Source organism: Lissotriton helveticus, chromosome 4_1 (assembly GCF_964261635.1).
Source record: "Lissotriton helveticus chromosome 4_1, aLisHel1.1, whole genome shotgun sequence".
Lineage (NCBI taxonomy): Eukaryota > Metazoa > Chordata > Amphibia > Caudata > Salamandridae > Lissotriton > Lissotriton helveticus.
In genome coordinates this window covers 141458654-141482504 of record NC_136063.1, presented here as the reverse complement: position 1 = coordinate 141482504, position 23851 = coordinate 141458654, and the positions used below count along the sequence as shown (strand labels likewise).

The window sequence follows — 23851 nt, the reverse complement described above, 5'->3', positions numbered from 1 at the left end:
ATTTGTATGTTATATGAATACATGTAAGTCACGTACATACAAAACATGTTGCATTACAAATGCTATAGGTGTCCCATTTGAAAAAGTTAAAAGTATTGGCATTGTAAATGACAAAGATATTAATTTTGCTATTTTCAAGACCAACACATAAAAAAATGTGTCATTTACAAAACCAATAGCTCCAACTTTTCTAATGCGAGACCTATTGCATTTCCAATGCTTGTTCAGTTGGTCAGCAAGGTGACTCTCAGTCTGTGCAAAAAAAATGCATAAATATTTAAAGTGCAAAGTGATAACAGGACAGTTCATTCATCTAATGCATACAGTTATTAGGGTCAATTCATAGATTAAATCATTATAAATATCAGAAGTACAAAAAAATGTATACTTTCTATACAATTACTTAAAAAAACGAATCCCTAAATTTTATAAATATGTCAATAAATAATACACTATCCTAAAATCACCACCCACTCTAAAATCTATAAGCTTTCATTTGGTGAATTTTTTTTTTGTAATTTTACAGCTCGGCGTGGATAGCACTGAGCTAATCCTATGCTTAAAAACTTTGATAGAAAAGCAGACATTTGAGGTGAGCAAATTTAGTGTCGCTGGTGTTGCGGGAGCCCTATACAGGAGCTGCCTTCCACCTAAACTTTGGATCTACCCAGAGTTCTCTACTTCTTTTTTTGCATACATATATATATATATATATATATATATATATATATATATATATATATATATATATATCAGTGGCGGTTTTTGCCTTAGGGCGTCGGGGCTCCGCCCCCAATACTTTCACCCCCAGGGTCACCATTAGATAAAAGTATTTTTTACACTTTTTCATTTTTTTATTTTAAACAATGTATACATACCTCTTGTTTTTATTGCTGTGGCCCTGATGAGTCTTGTGTCACAGCAAGCGTTGCTTACGCTGATCCGGGACCGATGCATTCCCTAATATTGCCTGTGGTATTTGCCGAGTGGACGAGCTCACAGCCCTGAGGTATGTGATGTCATCAGCTCGTCAAATACCATAGCTCGAGGTCCATTCTCCACCCCCTGATGACGTCTGGGTAAAGTTTGCCCCGGGCGCTTCAGGCTGAAGCCCTTTAGCACCAGGGGCTTCACGTCAGTCAAGGAATGGAGAGGCTGGTCACACCCACCCTTTCCCAACTCGTCACAGGGGGGTGGTCCCTCCCTGTGACGAGTTGGGAAGGTGGGATCGAGGCTGCAGGCAGGCAGAAAGCAAAGAAATCGAGGCTGTGCAGTTTGCCATCAGTATTTCTGAAGACACACTGCGCAGACTCGAGATGTCTGCTTCCCGCGCTCCTGTTAGTTGCAGGACGGTGTGAACGCCATTTGGTGCTCCAGTGCGTGTGCTTAACTGGCAATGGCAGTCAGGTGCAGCTGCAGCATTCAAAGTTTAGGCACTGCTGGTGTGCGTCAGCATTACCTAGAGGCAGGTTAGATGGTTCGCTGCAGCCCCAAATCGGTCAGTGGACCAGGCACCAAGTCAAGGTAGGTGCGTAAAAAAAGCTAAGTGGTTGACGCATTTCCAAATAAATACATAATCACATTATCACAGTCCGTAACAAAGCATAATGCTCTGACAGTAACTCCGTAATGTTAAATCGAAGTCCGGACTCTGCCTCATCAGTACCACCAGCAGCAGCGAGTTTAGTACTTATTTTTAAAATTTCAGCACTGTTGGAGGAAGTGCTAACTCATATGTTTGGGGGAGAAGGGGAGGCGAGGGGTATCAGAGGGCAGATATCAGAGTTTATCACTGGGCCATAAAACAGCCACAGTGATTGCACGTTCCAATCGGATGTTGACTTTTTCGAACTGTTTAATGTTCATGTGGCTAAATAGTTGTGCTCCATAGATTGCTGCTGCTTGCACCTGCTTTCTTTCTTTTATAATACAAAATATCTTTGCATTAACGAGTAAAAGCATGATCATCATTTTTTAAAAGAATTTACGTCTCCGTTCGTTTTGGAAAACTAATTAGGCAACAGCAGCTTTTTGGGTGAAATCATCCAAACCAATGAAGGGCTGTGAAGAGTGTGTGATGTCCTTATAATCTTGCCGACATCGATTTTTATGCACAAGTGCTGTGTGGCCTTTGTGTAGAGGGTTCTGGTATCACTTAAAGCATGTTGCTGTGCACATAAAGCAGAGCCCGGACTCTGCCTCAGCAGTGAATTACTTGACTTGGTGCATGAAGTATTTCTTTTCAGCTTTGTGGGGGCAGGGCTGGATCCAGAAGAGGGACAACTAGGGATGCTAGGATTGTTTGCAGCATCAACCCAAGAATGCAATTACTTTGGAGGGGGTGACTCTTGGACCACATTTTGTTGTTTAGTTCAATAAGATGCTCATCCCTCACAATGAATCACTGTCTTCAGGCCATTTGTCAGTCAGATCCTTGAAATAGGTGTGGTAACTGGCATCCAAGTTCGAGGTCTCTCCCACTGAGAAACCTATCACGAAAAGTCTTGCCCGCTGCACACATTCCTTAAGAAGGAAGTCTGGCTTACCTACAAAGCCAGAAAATTTCCAAGGTACTATTACTTTTTGTTCCTTTTATTTTAAAGTTTGCTGGAAAATGAATCATGTTATCTCATTGTTTGGTAAAAAAAGATTTACATGGGAAATGGTGACCGACCTCCCAAAAATTATGTCTCGTTAAAGTGAACCCCGATGCTACACCCCCCACACACTGCCCAGCCTCACCACTTTCAAATGTCACCAGCCGCCACTGATATATATATGTATATATGTATTTATATCCACGCACACACATATTATATATATCCACACACACACACATATGTATATGTATATATAGACACGTGTATTGGCACATACGTCCATTAGACAACAAGGAGAAGAACCTTAACCGTGTAAAAAATAACTGGATCCATTAACCTTTCCAAAATGCAGGTGGGATCTTCTCTATAGTATTTAATTATGTACAGTATAAACCAATTGCAACTGGTCGTCTAGAATTTCTCCAAAGGAGGGTGACACATGCAGGGGACGTCCTCAACTCCTGGAACAAGCACTGAATAAAGACCTTTTAAAAAAAAAACGAATGGAAAACAAAGATCCCTGGAGATTCATTTGAATAAATGCATACAGTATATGTAAGAATACAAGTCCAACATATCCATGGCAACACTATTGTATACACCAGCAAGGACCAATCAGGTGTTCGTATTGTTAGAAATATATGAAATCTGCAAAACCAGGCTGGGCCAAGATCTTGAGTGAGTGCAATCAGTGCCCATATATTACTCACCACAAACATAAGTACAGAAGAGATGTAGAAGCTGCAGAGGGCACGGTGCCCCTGGCAATGCCCCAGCAGCACCCTGGCACAAGGCAGCAGGAACACCATCCCCATAATACATCGCCCTGACATTTTTACCCTCGAAGAAGGCGGGCATTATCAGTTCAATAACACACCGAGCCAGAATCACTGCCCCTGGGCAATAGTGCCAGCCCTCTCCCTAAAAATGCTGTTCAGCAGCACGTGTGTGCATGTCAGGGTCAGCAGCTCCCCTATAATACACTGCCCCAACATCATTACCAACAGAATAACACCACCCCCTCGCCACTGCCCAGGGCAATAGTGCCAGCCCCCGGACAATACACTGCTCAGCAGCACGTGAGACCATGACAGTGGCAGTAGCCCCCCCAATAAAACACTGTGCAATATCATTCCCTTAAAGAAGGGCATTACTAGCCTAGTAGCACATCACCCATCGTCACTGCCCCTGGGCAACAGTGCAACCCCCCCAACCCCCCTCCCAAGTATACTGTTCAGTAGCACATGGGCCTCTACGAGGAGCAGGTGCACCCCAATAATACACTGCACCTCCTTTTCTCACCCAGTTCCTTTCCTCTGACAGGTATTCCCAAGCCTCACTTATTGCCCTCTTTCCTTGCACTTTTGTATGCCCCTCGACTCTCCAGCCACTTTACATGCTCTGCACTTATCTCACAAAAAGGGATTCTTACCCCTTGCACTTCCAATGCTCCATGTCTCACCTAGTAGCCTTTCTCCCCGTGCACTTTCAATACCCCCTTCTCTCCATGCACTTTCAGTACCTCACTTTTCTCCATGCACTTTCAATACCCCACTTCTCACCCAGCAGCGTTTCTCTTTGTGCACTTACAATACTCCATGTGTCACCCAGTGATCTTTCTCAAAGTTGCAATTTCAATGCTCGATGGCTCGCCCAGTAGCCTTTCTCCCCATGCACTTTCAATGACCCCTTCTCTCTAAGCACTTTCAATGCCTCACTTCTCACCCAGGGGCCTTTCTCCCCATGCACTTTCAATACCCCTCTTCTCTCCACGCATCTTCAATGTCTCACTTCTCACCCAGGTGCCTTTCTCCCCATGCACTTTCAATGACCACTTCTCTCCAAGCACTTTCAATGCCTCACTTCTCATCCAGGGGCCTTTCTCCCCATGCACTTTCAATACCCCTCTTCTCTCCACGCATCTTCAATGTCTCACTTCTCACCCAGGTGCCTTTCTCCCCATGCACTTTCAATGACCACTTCTCTCCAAGCACTTTCAATGCCTCACTTCTCATCCAGGGGCCTTTCTCCCCATGCACTTTCAATACCCCTCTTCTCTCCACGCATCTTCAATGTCTCACTTCTCACCCAGGTGCCTTTCTCCCCATGCACTTTCAATGACCACTTCTCTCCAAGCACTTTCAATGCCTCACTTCTCATCCAGGGGCCTTTCTCCCCATGCACTTTCAATGCCCCTCTTCTCTCCATGCACTTTCAATGCCCCTCTTCTCTCCAAGCTCCTTCAATGTCTCACTTCTCACCCAGGTGCCTTTCTCCCCATGCACTTTCAATGACCCCTTCTCTCTATGCACTTTCAATGTCTCACTTCTCATCCAGGTGCCTTTCTACCCATGCACTTTCCATGCCCAGTTGGCACCCACATGCCTCTCTCCTCAAGTGCTGTCACTGCCACGTTTCACCCATAAGTCTCTCTCCCCACAAACTGGTACTGCCCCCTCCCCCCCCCTCCTTGTCTCTCCGGCAGCGTCTCTCTCTCACTTAGTTCGGGCCCATACCTCTACTCGTATATTTGCCCCTGCCCCTCCCGCCTTTAATTGCTCCCCACCCCCCTCAAATCGCAGGATCCTCTCCTCCAGGTGCCATTCATTAGGGTTCAGGGTACCACCCTCGCGCACCCCTCAAACCTCTCGTCTGTAACCTCCAACTCTCTGTCCCAACCCACCCAGGGTCACCTCTCTCCTCCCCACCCCCTCATTTAGAAGCACCCCAACAGAAATGAACCCTGGCTCAGTATTTCCACTATCTACTTCATCAGCCCCCCTCCATGTCCTCGGGCTCCCCCCACTCTGTAGCCTCACCCCTCCATGTGCACTCCCTCGGCTTTCCAACCCCCCTCATGCCTGCTGCCTCCTCAGCATCCCGCAGTGCCTGCCCCGGTCCAGCGGCCCCTCTGATTCGTCCACTCGGCCCTCCTCCCTCCCCTGCTCACCTCAGCATCCTCTCGCCATCTTCAGCAGGGGCCTGCCCGCCTGCCCGCCTCCCCCAGCACCCCGCATCCCCGCACCAGCGCCCGCCTCACCTCACCAGCAGCCCGCGACAGCACCGGCACAGCAGCCAGAGAGGTGTAAACCACCGTGCCTGCGTGGAGCGGCGGCCCCTCTGCCTGCGCCCTCGGCTCCGGCCGCACGGCTGCCCACGGCTGGCATGGGTCCTCCCCTCCAGGCGGTGCCCCCGTGCAGGAAAAGTTGAGGTGGCGGGTATGGGCAGTGTGTGTGTTTTTTTCTGTCCCTGTGACTGCGCTGCAGGCGGCTCCTCCCCTCGCTAGGAGAGGGAGGCTGCCTGACTCAGCCCAGGCATTGCAGTAGTGTGCTGCCTGTGCGTGCGTCTGCCTGTGCGTGCGTCCGCGCTCCTGCCTCACGCCCCTCCCTGCTTTCAAAGCAGATGAATTATTAACGGGGCCCAGGGACAGGCGCGGGATCCTGTTCAGAGGCGCACACATGGCGCCCTCCTCCCGAGGGCACGGAGGAGGGACAGCGCCCAGGGCAGGTGAAGGCCGGAGGCGCACACATGGCGCCCTCCTCCCGAGGGCAGGAGGAGGGACAGCGCCCAGGGCAGGTGAAGGCCGGAGGCGCACACATGGCGCCCTCCTCCCGAGGGCAGGAGGAGGGACAGCGGCCAGGGCAGGTGAAGGCCGGAGGCGCACACATGGAGCCCAGGAGGAGGGACAGCGGCCAGGGCAGGTGAAGGCCGGAGGCGCACACATGGAGCCCAGGAGGAGGGACAGCGGCCAGGGCAGGTGAAGGCCGGAGGCGCACACATGGAGACCTCCTCCCGAGGGCACCGACGGGCAGGAGGAGTGACAGCAGCCAGGGCAGGTGGACGCTGGTCGGGGGCGCACGGCCAGTGGGCCACCAGCTATCCAGAGAGATATTGGGGCAGAGGAGCCGCGGCGAGGAGGGCAGAGGGTGCCAGGGAGGCCTGTACGGGGGCGCACACATGGGCCTTCCTCCCGAGGGCACGGAGAGGCCGGAGTGCCAGCAGCCAGGGCAGGTGGGCGCAGGTGAAGTAGACCGGGGGCGCACGGCCACCAGCGACCCAGAGAGATATTGGAGCTGAGGAGTGTCGGTCAGGAGCGCAGAAGTGGGTAGAGAGTGTTTAAGGGCCACAGAGAGCCTGTCCACCTGCTCCCTGGAGCCATCCTGAGGTGACAAGGACAGGTGGAGGGTGTAGGTCGAGGCAGGGGGAATAGGGTTTGAGCAGAGCAATATAGGAGAAAAAGTGGTGGGTGGAAGGTTGAGGCTGGTAATTGTGAATAAGGGTGGGCAGTAAATTCCACTGCGTTGGCAGAGTTTTGTCCACTCAGTGTTATATGTAATATGCAGTTCCGAGCATATTCTGCTAATCTCCGTGCGTGGCAGAGTTTTTTCTCTCATTTCATTTCAAATCTTTATTTCGGCTTCACGCCATAAAAGAACAGTACATACATTACAGTTCAATAGATAAAATAAACATTCAGTTAAAATATTAGACTCATTCTTTGAAACTGTGCAATACATGTTGGAAGACATTCGGAGCATGACAATAAAATCATATAAGCACTGGAGGACACCACAAAACTTTCAAGAACAAATTGAACTCAGTGTTACTATCAAAAAGCAAATTCGAGCCCATGGATGAATAAAAACTCAGTTTTTTCTCTCACGCGGCTCTCCACCGGTAAATTGGTAAGTGCGAGTGAGATTTGGCATTCCCTAGGATGAATTTTGGTCTCCAGGAGGGCACCCGGGGAGATTTCCCCAACGCGGGCTTCAATTCGTGGAAACCCAGAGTTTGTGGAGATCTGCCTTCTCAGCGTTCCGCGGAGAATGAGGAGAAGGCAAATCTCCGTACACTCCGCTGCGGAGCAGAGTTGGCCAGCCCCAGCCTCCACCCCCACTATTACAAGTAAGTAAACATTAATTAAAAATACATTCAAAACCACTTGCCTCTGTATTGTGGCGTCCCCGGGCTGCAGTCGTCCTCTTCCTCGCCGTTTCGGTAATGCTGGTGAAAATTACGTATGCGTATGTGCAATTTCTCGCAAGAAATGAGCAGGCTCTGGTGCACGGGGGGGGCATGCACAGTTTTCACCAGGATTACTTATTTGTTAACCCCTTCGACGCTCATGACGAGCTGGGCTCGTCATGAGGTAGCCTCCTCGCACGCTCATGACGAGCCCAGCTCGTCACGTAAAGTGCGCTTTTGAAAAAGTCAGCGCAGCAGCAGAATTCCAACCGCACGCATGCGGTTAATAGGGGGGATGGAGGTGGGTGGCGTAGCGGAGATCCACAGAGTTTGTTTGAGACTCCCTGGAACTCCGTGTAGCCCCACTACGCCCACTACGCCCAGGGTTAATTCGTGGTTAGAAAGCTGCCACTCGAGTAGAAAATCTACTCTTGTGGCAGCAAATTTAGGTCGAGAAGCAGAGCCCTCTGGTGTGCCGTGTGGTGCTGGTCGTGCTGATTTCTCAACACTGAAAGAGCTCCCGGTGTTAAAAACCAGCACAACGTGCCTAGTTCCACTCGTTCTTGGAACTGCGCGAAATCTCGTGGAGTTTACATGTAGCTCTGCGTAATTCTGCAGAGTGAAACTCCTCGAGTTCAGCCCACCCCTATTTGTGTTCTGGTTGTTGAAATGAATATATTACATGCAGTAAGGACGGTCTGCAGCAATAAAAATTACGATGACTGCTTCACTCCAGGTCATTACGGACACTGTTTCTAGCAGAGAGGTGTAGGTACTGAGGACAGGTGAGGCAGCGACGAGTGAGGAGAGCAGACTGAGAGGTGCAGGTACTGAGGACAGGTGAGGCAGCGATGAGTGAGGAGAGCAGACTGAGGGGTGCAGGTACTGAGGACAGGTGAGGCAGCGAAGAGTGAGGAGAGCAGACAAAGAGGTGCAGGTACTGAGGTCAGGTGAGGCAGCAATGAGTGAGGGGAGCAGACAGAGAGGTGCAGGTACTGAGGACTGGTGAGGCAGCGGCGAGTGAGGAGAGCAGATGGAGAGGTGCAGGTACTGAGGACAGGTGAGGCAACGACGAGTGAGGAGAGCAGACTGAGAGGTGCAGGTACTGAGGACAGGTGAGGCAGCGATGAGTGAGGAGAGCAGACTGAGAGGTGCAGGTACTGAGGACAGGTGAGGCAGCGAAGAGTGAGGAGAGCAGAGAGGTGCAGGTGCTGAGCACAGGTGAGGCAGCAATGGGTGAGGGGAGCAGACAGAGAGGTGCAGGTACTGAGGACAGGTGAGGCAGCGACGAGTGAGAAGAGCAGACTGAGAGGTGCAGGTACTGAGGACAGGTGAGGCAGCGAAGAGTGAGGAGAGCAGAGAGGTGCAGGTGCTGAGGACAGGTGAGGCAGCGACGAGTGAGGAGAGCAGACTGAAAGGTGCAGGTACTGAGGACAGGTGAGGCAGCGACGAGTGAGGAGAGCAGACTGAGAGGTGCAGGTACTGAGGACAGGTGAGGCAGCGAAGAGTGAGGAGAGCAGAGAGGTGCAGGTGCTGAGGACAGGTGAGGCAGCAATGAGTGAGGGGAGGAGACAGAGAGGTGCTGGTACTGAGGACAGGTGAGGCAGCGACGAGTGAGGAGAGCAGACTGAGAGGTGCAGGTACTGAGGACAGGTGAGGCAGCGAAGAGTGAGGAGAGCAGAGAGGTGCAGGTGCTGAGGACAGGTGAGGCAGCAATGAGTGAGGGGACCAGACAGAGAGGTGCAGGTACTGAGGACAAGTGAGGCAGCGACGAGTGAGGACAGCAGACTGAGAGGTGCAGGTACTGAGGACAGGTGAGGCAGCGAAGAGTGAGGAGAGCAGAGAGGTGCAGGCGCTGAGGACAGGTGAGGGAGCAATGAGTGAGGGGAGCAGACAGAGAGGTGCAGGTACTGAGGACAGGTGAGGCAGCGACGAGTGAGGAGAGCAGACTGAGAGGTGCAGGTACTGAGAACAGGTGAGGCAGCGAAGAGTGAGGAGAGCAGAGAGGTGCAGGTGCTGAGGACAGATGAGGCAGCGACGAGTGAGGTGAGCAGACAGAGAGGTGCAGGTACTGAGCACAGGTGAGGCAGCGATGAGTGAGGAGAGCAGAGAGGTGCAGGTACTGAGGACAGGTGAGGCAGCGAAGAGTGAGGAGAGCAGAGAGGTGCAGGTGCTGAGGACAGGTGAGGCAGCGACGAGTGAGGAGAGCAGACAGAGAGGTGCAGGTACTGAGCACAGGTGAGGCAGCGATGAGTGAGGAGAGCAGAGAGGTGCAGGTACTGAGGACAGGTGAGGCAGCGAGTGAGGAGAGCAGAGAGGTGCAGGTACTGAGGACAGGTGAGGCAGCGACGAGTGAGGAGAGCAGACAGAGAGGTGCAGGTGCTGAGGATAGGTGAGGCAGTGACGAGTGAGGAGAGCAGAGAGGTGCAGGTACTGAGGACAGGTGAGGCAGCGATGAGTGAGGAGAGCAGACAGAGAGGTGCAGGTACTGAGGACAGGTGAGGCAGGGACGAGTGAAGAGAGCAGACAGAGAGGTGCAGGTACTGAGGACAGGTGAGGCAGCGATAAGTGAGGAGAGCAGAGAGGTGCAGGTACTGAGGACAGGTGAGGCAGCGACGAATGAGGGGAGCAGACAGAGAGGTGCAGGTACTGAGGACAGGTGAGGCGGCGACGAGTGAGAAGAGCAGAGAGGTGCAAGTACTGAGGACAGGTGAGGCAGTGAGGGGAACAGACAGAGTGGTGCAGGTACAGAGGACAGGTGAGGCAGCGATGAGTGAGGAGAGCAGAGAGGTGCAGGTACTGAGAACATGCAAGGCAGCGACGAGTGAGGAGAGCAGAGAGGTGCAGGTACTGAGGACAGGTAAGGCAGCGATGGGCGAGGGGATCAGACAGAAAGGTGCAGGTACTGAGGACAGGTGAGGCAGCGACGAGTGAGGAGAGCAGAGAGGTGCAGGTACTGAGGACAGGTGAGGCAACGACGAGTGAGGAGAGCAGACTGAGAGGTGCAGGTACTGAGGACCGGTGAGGCAGCGACGAGTGAGGAGAGCAGACTGAGAGGTGCAGGTACTGAGGACAGGTGAGGCAGCGAAGAGTGAGGAGAGCAGAGAGGTGCAGGTGCTGAGCACAGGTGAGGCAGCAATGGGTGAGGGGAGCAGACAGAGAGGTGCAGGTACTGAGGACAGGTGAGGCAGCGACGAGTGAGGAGAGCAGACTGAGAGGTGCAGGTACTGAGGACAGGTGAGGCAGCGAAGAGTGAGGAGAGCAGAGAGGTGCAGGTGCTGAGGACAGGTGAGGCAGCGACGAGTGAGGAGAGCAGACTGAAAGGTGCAGGTACTGAGGACAGGTGAGGCAGCGATGAGTGAGGAGAGCAGACTGAGAGGTGCAGGTACTGAGGACAGGTGAGGCAGCGAAGAGTGAGGAGAGCAGAGAGGTGCAGGTGCTGAGGACAGGTGAGGCAGCAATGAGTGAGGGGAGCAGACAGAGAGGTGCTGGTACTGAGGACAGGTGAGGCAGCGACTAGTGAGGAGAGCAGACTGAGAGGTGCAGGTACTGAGGACAGGTGAGGCAGCGAAGAGTGAGGAGAGCAGAGAGGAGCAGGTGCTGAGGACAGGTGAGGCAGCAATGAGTGAGGGGACCAGACAGAGAGGTGCAGGTACTGAGGACAAGTGAGGCAGCGACGAGTGAGGAAAGCAGACTGAGAGGTGCAGGTACTGAGGACAGGTGAGGCAGCGAAGAGTGAGGAGAGCAGAGAGGTGCAGGCGCTGAGGACAGGTGAGGGAGCAATGAGTGAGGGGAGCAGACAGAGAGGTGCAGGTACTGAGGACAGGTGAGGCAGCGACGAGTGAGGAGAGCAGACTGAGAGGTGCAGGTACTGAGGACAGGTGAGGCAGCGAAGAGTGAGGAGAGCAGAGAGGTGCAGGTGCTGAGGACAGATGAGGCAGCGACGAGTGAGGTGAGCAGACAGAGAGGTGCAGGTACTGAGCACAGGTGAGGCAGCGATGAGTGAGGAGAGCAGAGAGGTGCAGGTACTGAGGACAGGTGAGGCAGCAAAGAGTGAGGAGAGCAGAGAGGTGCAGGTGCTGAGGACAGGTGAGGCAGCGACGAGTGAGGAGAGCAGACAGAGAGGTGCAGGTACTGAGCACAGGTGAGGCAGCGATGAGTGAGGAGAGCAGAGAGGTGCAGGTACTGAGGACAGGTGAGGCAGCGAGTGAGGAGAGCAGAGAGGTGCAGGTACAGAGGACAGGTGAGGCAGCGACGAGTGAGGAGAGCAGACAGAGAGGTGCAGGTGCTGAGGATAGGTGAGGCAGTGACAAGTGAGGAGAGCAGAGAGGTGCAGGTACTGAGGACAGGTGAGGCAGCGATGAGTGAGGAGAGCAGACAGAGAGGTGCAGGTACTGAGGACAGGTGAGGCAGGGACGAGTGAAGAGAGCAGACAGAGAGGTGCAGGTACTGAGGACAGGTGAGGCAGCGATAAGTGAGGAGAGCAGAGAGGTGCAGGTACTGAGGACAGGTGAGGCAGCGACGAATGAGGGGAGCAGACAGAGAGGTGCAGGTACTGAGCACAGGTGAGGCAGCGATGAGTGAGGAGAGCAGAGAGGTGCAGGTACTGAGGACAGGTGAGGCAGCGAAGAGTGAGGAGAGCAGAGAGGTGCAGGTGCTGAGGACAGGTGAGGCAGCGACGAGTGAGGAGAGCAGACAGAGAGGTGCAGGTACTGAGCACAGGTGAGGCAGCGATGAGTGAGGAGAGCAGACAGAGAGATGCAGGTGCTGAGGATAGGTGAGGCAGTGACAAGTGAGGAGAGCAGAGAGGTGCAGGTACTGAGGACAGGTGAGGCAGCGATGAGTGAGGAGAGCAGACAGAGAGGTGCAGGTACTGAGGACAGGTGAGGCAGGGACGAGTGAAGAGAGCAGACAGAGAGGTGCAGGTACTGAGGACAGGTGAGGCAGCGATAAGTGAGGAGAGCAGAGAGGTGCAGGTACTGAGGACAGGTGAGGCAGCGACGAATGAGGGGAGCAGACAGAGAGGTGCAGGTACTGAGCACAGGTGAGGCAGCGATGAGTGAGGAGAGCAGAGAGGTGCAGGTACTGAGGACAGGTGAGGCAGCGAAGAGTGAGGAGAGCAGAGAGGTGCAGGTGCTGAGGACAGGTGAGGCAGCGACGAGTGAGGAGAGCAGACAGAGAGGTGCAGGTACTGAGCACAGGTGAGGCAGCGATGAGTGAGGAGAGCAGAGAGGTGCAGGTACTGAGGACAGGTGAGGCAGCGAGTGAGGAGAGCAGAGAGTTGCAGGTACTGAGGACAGGTGAGGCAGCGACGAGTGAGGAGAGCAGACAGAGAGGTGCAGGTGCTGAGGATAGGTGAGGCAGTGACGAGTGAGGAGAGCAGAGAGGTGCAGGTACTGAGGACAGGTGAGGCAGCGATGAGTGAGGAGAGCAGACAGAGAGGTGCAGGTACTGAGGACAGGTGAGGCAGGGACGAGTGAAGAGAGCAGACAGAGAGGTGCAGGTACTGAGGACAGGTGAGGCAGCGATAAGTGAGGAGAGCAGAGAGGTGCAGGTACTGAGGACAGGTGAGGCAGTGACGAATGAGGGGAGCAGACAGAGAGGTGCAGGTACTGAGGACAGGTGAGGCGGCGACGAGTGAGAAGAGCAGAGAGGTGCAAGTACTGAGGACAGGTGAGGCAGTGAGGGGAACAGACAGAGTGGTGCAGGTACAGAGGACAGGTGAGGCAGCGATGAGTGAGGAGAGCAGAGAGGTGCAGGTACTGAGAAAATGCAAGGCAGCGACGAGTGAGGAGAGCAGAGAGGTGCAGGTACTGAGGACAGGTAAGGCAGCGATGGGCGAGGGGATCAGACAGAAAGGTGCAGGTACTGAGGACAGGTGAGGCAGCGACGAGTGAGGAGAGCAGAGAGGTGCAGGTACTGAGGACAGGTGAGGCAACGACGAGTGAGAAGAGCAGACAGAGAGGTGCAGTTACTGAGGACAGGTGAGGCAGCGACAAATGAGGAGAGCAGAGAGGTGCAGGCGCTGAGGACAGGTGAGGCAGCGATGAGTGAGGAGAGCAGAGAGGTGCAGGTACTGAGGACAGGTGAGGCAGCGGCGAGTGAGGAGAGCAGACAGAGAGGTGCAGGTACTGAGGACAGGTGAGGCAGCGACGAGTGAGGAGAGCAGAGAGGTACAGGTGCTGAGGACAGGTGAGGCAGCAACGAGTGAGGAGAGCAGAGAGGTGCAGGTACTGAGGACAGGTGAAGCAGCGACCAGTGAAGGAAGCAGAGAGGTGCAGGTACTGAGAACAGGTGAGGCAGCAATGAGTGAGGGGAGCAGACAGAGAGGTGCAGGTACTGAGGACAGGTGAGGCAGCGACGAGTGAGGAGAGCAGATAGAGAGGTGCAGGTATTGAGGACAGGTGAGGCAGCGACGAGTGAGGAGAGCAGAGAGGTGCAGGTACTGAGGACAGGTGAGGCAGCGACGAATGAGGAGAGCAGACAGAGTGGTGCAGGTACTGAGGACAGGTGAGGCAGCGACGAGTGAGGAGAGCAGAGAGGTGCAGGTACTGAGGACAGGTGAGGCAGCGACGAGTGAGGAGAGCAGAGAGGTGCAGGTACTGAGGACAGGTGAGGCAGCGACCAGTGAAGGAAGCAGAGAGGTACAGGTACTGAGGACAGGTGAGGCAGCGACGAGTGAGGAGAGCAGACAGAGAGGTGCAGGTGCTGAGGACAGGTGAGGCAGCGACGAGTGAGGAGAGCAGACTGAGAGGTGCAGGTACTGAGGACAGGTGAGGCAGCGAAGAGTGAGGAGAGCAGAGAGGTGCAGGTGCTGAGGACAGATGAGGCAGCGACGAGTGAGGTGAGCAGACAGAGAGGTGCAGGTACTGAGCACAGGTGAGGCAGCGATGAGTGAGGAGAGCAGACAGAGAGGTGCAGGTACTGAGGACAGGTGAGGCAGCGAAGAGTGAGGAGAGCAGACAGAGAGGTGCAGGTGCTGAGGACAGGTGAGGCAGCAACGAGTGAGGAGAGCAGAGAGGTGCAGGTGCTAGGACAGGTGAGGCAGCGACGAGTGAGGAGAGCAGAGAGGTGCAGGTACTGAGGACAGGTGAGGCAGCGACCAGTGAAGGAAGCAGAGAGGTGCAGGTACCGAGGACAGGTGAGGCAGCGACGAGTGAGGAGAGCAGACAGAGAGGTGCAGGTGCTGAGGACAGGTGAGGCAGCAACGAGTGAGGAGAGCAGAGAGGTGCAGGTGCTAGGACAGGTGAGGCAGCGACGAGTGAGGAGAGCAGAGAGGTGCAGGTACTGAGGACAGGTGAGGCAGCGACCAGTGAAGGAAGCAGAGAGGTGCAGGTACCGAGGACAGGTGAGGCAGCGACGAGTGAGGAGAGCAGACAGAGAGGTGCAGGTGCTGAGGACAGGTGAGGCAGCAACGAGTGAGGAGAGCAGAGAGGTGCAGGTGCTAGGACAGGTGAGGCAGCGACGAGTGAGGAGAGCAGAGAGGTGCAGGTACTGAGGACAGGTGAGGCAGCGACCAGTGAAGGAAGCAGAGAGGTACAGGTACTGAGGACAGGTGAGGCAGCAATGAGTGAGGGGAGCAGACAGAGAGGTGCAGGTACTGAGGACAGGTGAGGCAGCGACGAGTGAGGAGAGCAGACAGAGAGGTGCAGGTATTGAGGACAGGTGAGGCAGCGACTAGTGAGGAGAGCAGACTGAGAGGTGCAGGTACTGAGGACAGGTGAGGCAGTGATGGGTGAGGGGAGCAGAGAGGTGCAGGTACTGAGGACAGGTGAGGCAGATATTGTGGGGTGACAGTTGGTAAGGTCAGGAAAGGCAGCCATAAGTGAAGAGGGAACATAAATACAATGAGGAGTGTAAGTAGGTGAGGGCAGGTAAAGGAGTGATGGGTGAGGAGAGCAGACACTGAAGGGTGCAGGTAGGTGAGGGCAGGTGAGTCATAGGTGGGTGCACAAGCAGATATTGAGAGATAAAAGAAGATTAAGGCAGGTAAGGTATTAATGGATGAGGGTAGATGACATTGAAAGGTACAGGTAGGTGAGGAAAGTAGACATTGAGGTGTGAGCATCTGCAGGAAGTAGTTAAGTAATGAGTGAGGAGGGGCAGAAACTCAGGAATGCAGATAAGCAAGGGAAGGTAAGGAAGATAGGTGAGGGGATGAGACAATTATGGGTCAGGTGCAGGTAGTGAGAGGGGGTTAGGACTTTGGGGATGAGATGGCGCAGGTAGGTGAGGATAGGTGAGGAGGTGATAATGAGGAGAGCAAGCTTCAAGGGGTGCAGGTAGGTGAGGCCAGGTGAGATAGATAAAGGTGTGCAAGAGATATTGAGGGATGCACGGAGGCGAGGGCAGGTTAGGAAGTGGTGGAACTAGAATGAGAGAGGGAAGGGTGAGAGGGCGTCGGTAGATGACGGTTATTAATGCACTTACACAGATGATGGTATGTACATGGCATACACAGTTTTATGACAGAAGCATGCACAGCTAAACCACACTGCCTCGACAACGCGGTCCCAACAATGAATGCGTGATTAAGGCAAGCGTGGTTCTGCTTGCGGGGAAACTGCACGCATGGCTCAACCCACCTTGTAAAGGCCATCTCCCGGTATACGAGCATGGAAGAGGCTTGAGACTGCAGGGGAGGACTGCAGACACATTCACAACTGGAGGCCACAGGCACGAGGATTGTGGCTTCTGAAAAATGTTATGCCACAAAAGACAAACCAGCAGTGAAAAAACAGCAGTACACATTCTGCTCTGAGCACAGTAAAAAAACCTTTCAAAAGATAAACTTGCAGAAAAAAAAGGTTGTTTACATTTTTCATCATGGCCGGCTTGCATTAGAGTCAACGCTGTCTCAACGTACTGTGAAAACTATCTTTGGAGAAGCAAAATCCTATGCACGGACAAGACCAAGGAAAGCAGATCTGGGAAATGTTGCAAAATTCTTAAGTAGCAAAAATGCTAATTGTGCAAAACTTTGTCAGCATAAAAAAAAAAAGCTGTGCACACAGCACACTCATAGTTAATAAAAATGGTACGGCTGCAATAACGCTCAGAAATAAGAATGGAGGGCAACAGTTTAATGTGTTTGTGAAGTGAGGAGGAGAGAGGAGCAGCCTGCATCCAGCTGTCAGAACATTCCAGACCTGAGGTGCAGCTCCAGATGCCTTGGTCTGGGTCCAGCTCTTTCTCAATGTGGGCATTTTAAGGTGGAGCCCAGGGCAGCGCAGAAGCCAAGGGTGTTCACTGTGTCGCTCTGGGATCACGGGGTGTTTGGGTGGATGGCTTTGTAGTTAAGAGGTAGGAACAACCAATGAAAGTCCAATCTAGGAATAATACATACATTTCGTCCAAGTGGGTGCCTGTGAAAGCTGGCCACAGACTAGTGAGAAGTAGCGCCTACAATTTACATAATTCCGACACTGTGAGTTACTTTGTAGGTCCCATAAGGAGTTACTGGTGACTACCAAGCCTTCAGTCCAGGCCAGGTGCCGGATACATCACCCAGGACAGCCACTGTATGAATCTTGTAGGGTTTAGGAAGAGGAGAGAGGACACAGATCCGCCTGGGTGGTTTACAGGTCTTATACAAGCGGCTGTTCTACCAGCAGACTCTGTCATGCGTTCCCTTGTCCCGTCCTGGAGCTGGCGAGGGATGAGAACGGACCCCCAGGGATGGACATAAAGTCACCCAAGTTGTCAGCCGTTCTGCAGTAGGTCTCTTTGGGTGCGTGTCCTCAGTGGCATTAATTGGCTTGGTTTAGGTGGGTTGATGGTGGCTGCCTGACAGCACAGGTCTGCGCTGCTGCGGTTTATTTCCACCACAGGTTGTCCTGGTGCGATGGTTCGACAGGTCCAAACCGGGGTGAGCGAAGCAAGGTCAGGTCTGTTCTGGTTACAGAGGTCACTGTGAGACAGTGGTCTCTGGGCTGCCCCTGGGAGCAGTGTTAGCACTGCCTATGGAGCTTGGTGTGATACTGGGCAGTGCCCAGGGGTGACCCCAGGAGCAGAGGTGGTCCTACCCACGGAGCTTGCAAGGATACGGGGGGATGTATGACGTTACAACGCAGGCTATTACAACGCCTGCCTTTACAACACGGTTTTTACATCGCATACCATTACAACGCATAGCGCTTTTGGGTGTTGGATAGTGAATAGTTTAATTTACTATTCCAACTCCAGCCCCCGTGGACACTAGGGAAGGTTATTGGATAGTAAATCAACCTATTCCCTATCCTAGAGCGCCCCCAGCGCAATGCGTTGTAATAGTTTGCGTTGTAATGACCGCGTTGTAATGGTAGTGCGTTGTAAAAGTTTCGTTGTAAGTGATGTTTACCCTCCCGGGCAGTGCCCCAAAGATGACCAAGGAGCAGAGGTGGTCCTATCCACGGAGGCTACTAGGATACTGGGCAGTGACCTGAGGGTGACCCCGGAGGCAGAGATAGTCCTACCCGCACAGCTGCTAGGATTCTGGGCAGTGCCCTGAGGGTGAATTGTCACACTTGTAGGTGTGTGATGGTTAGTAGTTCTGTTGGTTCTGTCATTGGCAGCGCTGGCAGGGGCCATGGGTGGCGCAAGCTGCGGCACAATCCTGATGAAGGCCCTGGCACAAATCTTTGTTGTACAAATTAAGCACTGCACTATATTTGGGCAGGAGGGAAGTGACTGTGGGACCTTTGAGCTCACTATGGGAGGTCACTGATTCCTGCTCAAGAACTGAAGTCTGGGAGATCTTGTCTTGGAAGAGTTGCAGGAACCATGAACTTCATACTCTTAGAAGTACTGATGCTGCTTGGGTGGGAGGCCATCAGGCCCTAATGCCCGCCCAGGCCCTCGCAGCCACTAACAGGGAAGGCACCTTGGGAAGACGCCCTCAGCCTGGAGGCCTGGCCTGGACGCTCTGTGTGGTTGGGTTACATAGGATGGAAGATTCCAGTGTGAGCAGAAGATCACTTGACTGAAAATACTCCACGTTCAAGCTCCAATCTAGCAGAAAAGCAGGGAAGGGAGGTTGACTTATGGCTGTGGTAAGAAGGAAACGAAAAGAAAGGAGTCACGCAACCACCCCAGTGGCATAGCTGGGGGGAGGGGCGGTCCACCCCAGGCGGCACTCTTTTTGGTGGCGGTGGAGGTGAGCAAGTCATGTCTGTCGACTACCCCCATCCCCCCGTCACCTGGAACAGTTCATCCTTCGGCCCACCGCTCTTACCTGCAGCGGGCGGCAAACTTAGGGGGTGCCCGGGTGGCAGTAGGCCTAGCTACACCACAGCCTCACCCAGCAATGTGGAATCGACAATTGCGACTGGAATAGAAATCAGAGCAGAAAGAAAACACACACCGAGTGCATTTGCATGCCTTTTTTTTCCCTGAACGCCCCCCCAGGGCCCCCATCCAATCCCCACATTGCAGACCCAATTACAGCGATCTCGAATTTAAGTTTAGCTTTCAGTATAAAGTGTTCTGCAGATGTTCCTCTGCACAATAATCACCAAGGTCAAGGAACTCAAATTAAAGTCACTTGAGATAGAGTACAGTAATGACTCTTAAATGAAAATGTAGTTTTCCCAAGACAGTGATCCACAAATGCTCTGCTCCTCTGAGTAATAATCATGAAGATAACAGATTAACATTTCATGAAGAAAGTGTACTACGGTGTATTTGCAATAATTAACATATTTAGGGGCATATCAACAAGGTGGCAACAAAAAATTATCGCTGCTTTTTGCTGCCGTTTTCGGCCGAAAAGCGGCGATAATTTTATCGCAATATTAGCACGGTCACGCTACTGCGTGAATCCTTGCTTTAGCGCCCTTTCCTGTAACACCCACCTTTGCATCTCTAATGAGATGCAGAGTGGGTGTTCCAGCTCAAAATAACTGGAGAAATGTCGCTAACCGACATTACTCCAATTATCAATGGGCACGCTAACAAGTATAGCAATAAGAAAAGTAGCGCTAATCTTGGTTATTGCTACTTTCCTTACGCCTGCTTTTCCTTTGACTAAACAATGCTAGCCAATGGCTGGTGGATTATAGGGCTGAGACCACCCAGCCCTATCAACAAGGATATCGTCGTTTTCCATGGAACATCGCTGGAAAACCAGCGATGTTCATGGAAAACATCGCTATCTCAGGAATAATTATCGCCATTGCGCTATGCGTTGGTAATACAGCGCTAGCATGGCGATAATTATCTGAGATAGCAGGCGATAAAATTCCTCACGCTAAGGGCAGCCAGCGATAATTATCACTGCCGCTTGTTGATATTCGCCTTAATTCTTTACAAACAAATATACAGAGTACCATAGTAATATCTTCAAAATACTGCCCGACTTAAAAAAAAGTATACAAATTTTTTAAATGCATATATTTCATTATTATAGTGTACTATATATATAGTAATTGGTAGGGAACAACAATAATACTTATAAAACTTTATAAATAAATAAATAAATACTTACCCATTTATAAGGCCCTAACCCAGCAGGTAGCCAAAAAGAGAGATTTAAGTTACAAAAGTGATGCAAATCGGGGCAAAATCTATTTTTCCAATTTACTTTCCAGTGCTAAACTTATTTAGCACTGGAAATAATGGAAAAGTAATAGGAAGCAGTACAAAGACCTGCTTTGTATTACTTTGCACCATGGGGGCGTACCAATGGTGGAGCATGGGCGTTCCCATGCAACCACCCAAGGTTTTCAACACTAAACCCAATTTACTAAATAAAGTAGATTGGGTTTAGAGTGAGAAAACGACACACTTTTTAAGTAGGCGCAATGAAGGAGGAATGCTTTCATTTCTCCTTCCTTTTCCTACTTTGCATGTGTGCTGCACTGTGCAGCAGGCATACAACGTGGGAAAATAATTAAAGTGAGTTTGTGCATAGTATTTTGTACTGGAATGGTTCCTTCTGGGACAAAACCTATGCTAGACTCACGGTGACAGCCGTGCACCATGGCTCAAAGGTGGATCCGTGGCGCACGCCAGCTGATTCCAGTGAGAGGGGAGGAGAGTGCCTTTTTTTAGTAAATAGGGCGCTCTCCTCCTATCTCCTTTTCAAATAGTGCAGCGCAGAATTTGCAGCAACTAGCGTGCGCTACGTGAAAAAAATAGTAAATCTGCCCCAAAGTGTGCTAAAAACTACATCTGCTTTTATATTTGGTAAACACAGCCATTAGCCAACCATATACTGCCTTGTCATCAGCATCTATCGCGGTATACTGCGAAGTTACCGCGGTATGCTGCAGCACTTATATATGTATATATACGTTTTTCAGACTTATACATTTTAACCCTACTTAAGTATTTACACCAACTACAATCAAAATCACAATTTACACTTCATAATCCATATTCCTGCCACATTACATCTACATCCATTCGCCCGCTTTCATGCTACATCTGTTTGAAGTACCACACTCTGCTCTACGCCACTCCACTTTATGCCACTCCACTCAACACTATTCCACTCTACACCACTCCACTCTATGTAACTCCACGATACACCACTCCACTCTATGCTAATGCACTGCATGCCATTCCACTCAATGCCACACCATTCTACGTCATTTCAGCCTACGCCAGTCCACTGTACGCCCCTCCACTTTACACCACTCCACTCTAAGCTGTTGCACGGTATGCAACTCCATTGTGCGCTATTCCACTATACCCCAATCCACTCTACTACTCTCCACTGTACGCTATTACACTCTACACCACTCCAAGCTATGCAACTCCAGTCTACGCCAGTCCAATGTACACCACTTCACTACTCTATTCCACTGGATGACACAGCACTCTACTCTACGCTATCCACTCCACTCCACTCCATGTCACTCAACTGTACGCCGCTCCACTCTAAGCTAATCCACTACATCACTCCACTCTACCCCACTCCACTCAACCACTCAATGTCACTCCACACTGTTAATATATATGTATATATGTGTATATATATATATATATATATATATATATATATATATATATATATATATATATATATATATATATATATATATATATATATATATATATACTTCAATATAAATTCATATCTATGCACTACAAGGATCTCATGCTTAGATATATCACACTAACAAGAGGCTCCAAAGGGCTTCCTATCTGACCTTGCCTAAACAAGCTTCAACAGCTACTCTGAACCACCTTAGAGGTCACTTTGCTTTTCCTGACTCAATGTTAGTTTTCTTATCTGGTTGTGCTATTTGCTTACACAGTAGATCTGTAGTATAATTACCACAGTGCTGAGCCAGCCTTTCATGGTCTGCCCATATCTAGCTGTTTATAATTTGAATGGTGCAGATCTTGCACCTCCCTGTTTGCCATATTTGGCTCAGGGCCTTATTCTAGTTCCACTGACACGGCATTTATAACTGTTTATAAGACCCTGAAACCAGTCACTCAGGGAAGAAGCAGGTTGAGAACCCCTAAAGCAGGAGACCTGACTTCTTCCTTGCTGATCAGCAATGATGCATGGGTACCAATAAATCTATTTCACTCTGTTTCTAAGCAAACTACTATGTCTGGTGAGTTTCTTTCATTTGCTCCTGGGAGGGTGCAAAGTATTTCCCTAACACAAACCACTCCACTATACGCTATTACACTCTATGCCACTCCAGTCTAAGCCACTCAAATGTGCGCCCCTCCTCTCTATACTACTCCACTCTATGCTATTTCACTGTATGTAACTCCACTCTACACCACTCCAATCTACGCTATTCCACTATACGTCACTCCCCTCTATGCCACTCCACTCTATGCTATTATACTCTTCACCACTCTATGCTATGCAACTCCAGTCTACGTCAGTCCAATGTATACCACTCCACTTTGTGCTACTCAACTCTATTCTATTCCAATGTACACTACACTCTACTCTACACTATATATGACAGTCCACTGTACTCTGCACCACTGTACATCACTCCACTCTATGCTACTCACTGTATGACACTCCGCTCAATGGCATTCCACTTTATTCCTCTGAACTTTATGCAATTCCACTCTATGCCACTCCACTCTATGCTACTCCATGCTATGCTAGCCACTACAAGCTACCCCACTACACTCTACAAGAACCCCCTCTATGCTATTCCACTACGCCACTCCACTCTATGCCTCTCCACCCTTTGCCACTCCAGACTACACCACTCCACGGTACGCCTCTCCATTCTATGCCACTCCATTCTATGCCACTCCACTCTAAGCTACTCCACTCTACGCCACTCCACTCTACACCACTCCTGTCTAGACCACTTTCCTCTACAGCACTACACTCTATGCTACTCCACTCAACATCACTCCACTCTATGCTATCACAATCTTACCTTTTTCACTCTACAACAGTCCACTCTAAAATATTCTGCTCTAAAGTATTTCACTCTAAGCTACTCCTCTGTACGCCACTCCAGTATTCACACCAGTCTATGCCAACTCACTGTATGCCACTCCATTCTATGACACTCTGCTCTATGCTATTTCATTGAATGCAACTACTCTATGCCACTCCACTCTACACTCCTCCAGTCTATGCTACTCCCCTGTATGCCACTACATTCTATGCTACCTACTCCACTCTACACGATTCCACTGTATGCAACTCCACTGTATGACACTCCACTCTACACTATTCTACTCTACACCACTCCACCATACACCAATCCACCATATGCTGTTCTACACTATGCCACTCCACTGTACACCACTCCACTTATGCTATTCCACTCTATGTTACCCCACTGTATGCCACACCATGTACGCCACACCTGTATGCTCTTCCTCTCTATGCTACTCCACTGTACACAATTCTACTCTACATCACTTCACTCTATGCTATTCCAGTGTAGGCCACTACACTATAAGTCATTCAATGCCATTCGACTGTATGCAACTCCACTCTACCCTATTCCACTTTGCGTCACTCCACTCTGGACCACTCCACTGTACACCATTCCACTCTATGTTGCTTCACTCTATATCACTCCAGTCAACGCCACTCCACTGTACGCCTCTCCATTGTAAGCACTCTACTCTGCGCTATTCCACTGTAAGTACCTCCACTCTATGGTATTTTGCTCTATGCCACTCAACTGTACCCACTCCACTATATGCTATTCCAATGTATGGCACTCCACTCTATGGCACCGCATTCTACGCTACTTCACTCTGCCCCACTCCACTCTAAGCTATTTCAGTGTATGCCTCTCCACTCTGCACAACTTCACTCCATGCCACTCCACTGTACTCTGCTCAACCACACTGTA

The 23851-nt window shown here is 51.1% G+C and overlaps 1 protein-coding gene across 3 annotated transcripts in view; it reads right to left on the bottom strand.

Moving 5' to 3' along the window:
* The window catches only part of PLEC (plectin), a 1130647-nt gene that overhangs the window by 1052363 nt on the left and 54433 nt on the right, over positions 1-23851 (bottom strand). The window contains exon 1 of one of the 3 annotated variants that reach the window (XM_078686567.1): positions 5641-5952. The exons of 1 other annotated variant lie outside the window; for it this stretch is intronic. The gene's annotated coding sequence lies outside the window, so the exon portion shown is untranslated. Of the gene's footprint in view, positions 1-5640; positions 5953-23851 lie in introns of those variants that run through there. One more of the 3 variants, XM_078686564.1, reaches the window with a different exon arrangement.